The sequence below is a fragment of the Pinus tabuliformis genome, chromosome 3_1, assembly GCF_031772625.1.
Source record: "Pinus tabuliformis cultivar Carrire ecotype Pingquan chromosome 3_1, CPIR1, whole genome shotgun sequence".
NCBI classification, from domain to species: domain Eukaryota; kingdom Viridiplantae; phylum Streptophyta; class Pinopsida; order Pinales; family Pinaceae; genus Pinus; species Pinus tabuliformis.
Genome location: NC_142301.1, coordinates 852,850,535 through 852,854,642, shown reverse-complemented (window position 1 = coordinate 852,854,642; position 4,108 = coordinate 852,850,535). Strand labels below are relative to the sequence as shown.

Here is a 4,108-nt window from a genome sequence, read left to right as displayed (position 1 = left end):
TTGCATCGGTTTAATCATGCCAAATCATAATTTTGTTAAATATCAGTAATAATACAAAATTTCCTTCCAAACAATAATAAACACAAGCAATAATGTACGAAGCCAATATAGATTCACCATGTAACCTTCCATATGGGCCAAAAATGACAATCGTATTCTTTTGATGGCCAAAAGCTACAAGAAATTGCAATCCCTCATGCAAGTGAAACTAGGGAAAGACAAAAAAATAAAATATCTTGGAAGGACTTTTGCATAATGTATGCCAAATTATCACATTTGATGTTTGAAATTACCTTGAACAAACAACACAATTTTACAATGATATTAATTTAAAAAAATAAAGCTTGAATTACCACCTTTCTTTAAAATGAAAGATGTTTGTGTTTTGAAGCTTTGGTTTGGTTGTGTTGTTTTCTTTTCCTTTTGTATAGAAGGTGATTTCCCAATTCATTAATGAATGACGACGACAATGACTTTTTCACCACCTAGCAAAAGGATTGCCCCTATACTTGACCCATCTCTCAATCCAAATCCAAATTCATTGTCTTCCCCAGAGACTGCGAGTGAAAAATCCTCATTTCTTTGTGCATCATTCAACCAAGACTTTGAAGGTTTTTCCTGTGGCATAGAGTAACGTTTCTAGGTTGGACTTTGATTATTTTTCCTATGGCACAGAGTAGGGTTTCCAGGTTTACAACTATGATCCGTTCAAAGAAACCTTTATAAGGGACTTCAACAATGGCAATATTGGTGTTGTCGAGATGTTATTCCAATGTAATATTTTGGGCCTCATTGGCAGGGTTTCAAATCCCTAGTACCTGCCCAATAAGGTCACGATCTCGAATGATCATCAAAGCCACTATATTAGGGAATTATCCTTCAAGTCTGAGGTTTGAGCCGTGAAACTAAGACAGGATCAGATTGTGGTGGTTTTGGAGCATAAGATTTTTTTTGTACAAATTCATGGATTTGAAGTTGTTGCATCATATTGAGATGATGGAAAAACCTAAGGGTTTGTGTGCTATTTCTCATGCTCCCAATAGCTTCGTGTTGGCCTACTCAGGCTTGCACTATGGGTAGATCAGAGTTGAGCACTATGACCTCAAGAGGACCAGATTCATAACTACCCATGTCTCTCACATCTCCAACTTTGCACTCACCCTTAATGGAGGCCTCCTTGCGACTGCTAGTACAAAGGGGAAGCTTATAAGGATCTTCAACACCCTAGATTCCACTTGATTGGGCTTGCATCTCTACCTATTATGTTTGAAACAATTATGTTGTTCATTAAAATTCCCATCAATCCTTAGTTAAAGTCCCATGCTTTGATGCGTTGACCTTAAAATAAAGCTTCTTTCGTAGACAAGGGTAATCATGATGGCCTCTCTGGAAATATTAGTCTTTAGATATCAGCTTTTTGTTGAGAGGGTTAATAATGATATTATGTATTATTTCTAATTGATTGATCAATTGAGGAATTGTTCCATGCCTAAGTACTGATAGGTGAAAGTTGTGAACATAATTATAGGGTTTTGAGTCACTATTGGTTAGTAATGTAGGTTGGCTAAACTACTATTAAAACATTGCTAGGATTATTCGTGGTTATTTTTATGCTCTGTTGGGCATTTCTCTTAAGAGAAGAATTTTTCTTATATATTTCAACCCATGTGAAGGTGTTTGAACATAATTTTCTTAAAAATAATCTTGTAGAAAATAAAATTTGGTGAAGCCGGTATTAGGTTTTATAGTTTCTTATGCCTAAGGAAGGAGAATGAGGTAACATTATATAGTTAAATATAATTATGCATTATTTGATAATGCAATAAGTTGAATTTATAATACATTGGAATTGAGAAGAACAAGGTTCAGAGCCTGTCATAATTTAGGTTTCATAAATTCAATGTTTTTTATTTCAATTGAGGTTGCTGCTTGAGGAGCTGGAGGTGTTGGTCTTGGTCCTAAAGTTGGAAAAATAGGTATAACATGTCTTAGAATTGTTCCTTTCCTATTCATTAGTTGTAGACCTATTGTGGAGGCTTGGAGGAGTGTATAGGAGTAAGGGAAGTTAGTGGATCAGGTGGCATAGGTTCTAGACTCAAGAACAAACGTTTTACTTCAGCTTTAGGCACAGTTGTTGAGTATGGTGTTTGGATAGAAGTGATAGTTTTGGATTTGGTTTTCTCAGCAAATGAATATGAATCTGAAATTTATAAGACATTGGTTTTGTGCAAAATGGACCAAAATAGTTTTCCTATGATAAGTTTTTCAAAATTCGGTCTAAATTGAGAGAAAGGAAAGGTTCTTCAAAGGAATATTTAACAGATTTTCTGTTGTTCAAACATGCCAACTCAAAAATTCGCTAGATAAAGAAGTGACCGTTTTGCGGACGATTTTCTGGGTAAATGAGGATGGATCTCAAAATTATGAGACATGGGTTTTGTACAGAACAGACCAAATTAGTTTTCTAGTAAGAATTTTTTTCAAAATTCAGTCTAGATTGAGAGAAACGGAAGGTTCTTCGAAGATAATTTTTGCAGATTTTCTGTTGTGGTCATTTTCAAAATTGGCCCAATTGCAATTCAAAATTCGATTTGCTACGAGAAAGAAATTAACATTGAAAATATCGAAAGGCAAGTGGAGATAGTGGATTGATTGGGCCAATGAGCCGAATCCAATCTGAACCAAGCATGGGAACATGATTTTTGAGCTCAATAGTTCTAAGTAATTAATGAGTTGAGCACTTGAGTTCATATATATATTTGAGAGAGTTCATTCTGAGATGATTGATTTTGGTTGAGATGAGTTGTGAGTGTGTGAGTGTGGAAAAGAGTCTGCAAACTACATGTGCCTCATAGTATGCATATTTTCTGAGTTAGCTTGCACTGACAGCAGCAAAGAGTTGAAACACATTTCAGCCATAACATTATGTAGTGTGTGTGGTGTTGATGTTAGATTGATGTAGTAATTGAGGAGATTGCTTTGCTCATTGTGTTGGAGATTTTTGTATGGATTTTTTATGGAATTGTTGCTGCAAATTTATTTTTGCTTTGATGTTATGTTGTTGCAGTGGTCATGTTGAGCAAGATTTCACTGTCTAGTTTGAAAATAGATGAAAGGAGGATCGCATGGAGGTAGCGGAGACATGGAGGTTTTGAGTAGACAATGATTTGGCGGATTCAGTAGAAGGAAGACTTTTATCCATCCAATAGGAGTTGGATAGCCCCATTAGATTGGGGCGAGGATCAACTGATGGTGGTGGCCTTCAATGGTTGGTAGTCCGAAGATCCAAGAGAGAAACAGGTTCCTGTCTGAAAGGGCCAAAACACTGTAAAAGAAAAAAGTCTTCAAGGATCATTGGAGTGAGCTTATCCATGTATAATTTTTTCAACTAATAATAATAGAATTGAGCAGCACAACAGCAGCATGGTATTTTTTTCCCAGGATGGATTTTCCACCAGAAACACTTGTGTTTATATGTTGATCGATTTTATAGTGCATGTTTACTTGTGATGCACTAATCTCTAATTATGTGTTTCAGTTTATGCATGTTAAAAATTAAATAATTGGAGAAAATTGTATAAGTGCTCACACTATTGATTCACACCCTCTCAATGATGAATATATTTCCAACAAAGTTTCATCTCGAACCCTAGTATTGCAATGGGTATTACATGACTTCTCATTTGAGGGTATTTGTTTATAGACACTTTATCTCGGTTTTTTCTCCAAGTATTATTTGCAATTGCATTACACATATATAATTGTCTATTCATATTTTTGATCATGTCATTGTTTTGTATGATGCTTTAGCTACATAATTTTGTGAAGGTGAATGTAGAATGTAGTCGTGTATTTTCTTACCCTTATTCGACTCTTAGTCCACATGTAGATATATTTTATTTTATTTTTTCAGAGGTTATAATTTGCTCATATTTAATTAATCAATTATTGTTTAGAGTATTGAATGACCTACATGGGTCAATATTATGATTTTAGTATACTAAGGAATTGGAACGGTCTTAGGTTACTAATCTTCACTAGTTGGGCCAGGACTAAACCAGTTGTAAGCTCTTTAAAGTACAAAAGTGATTATTCAACTTTTATTCTT

The 4,108-nt window shown here is 34.8% G+C and overlaps 1 pseudogene; it reads left to right on the top strand.

Annotated features, from left to right (window-relative positions):
- The first annotated feature begins 469 nt into the window (after nucleotides 1-469).
- On the top strand, nucleotides 470-1,239 carry LOC149190224 (autophagy-related protein 18a pseudogene; annotated as a pseudogene).
- The last annotated feature ends 2,869 nt before the right edge of the window (nucleotides 1,240-4,108 follow it).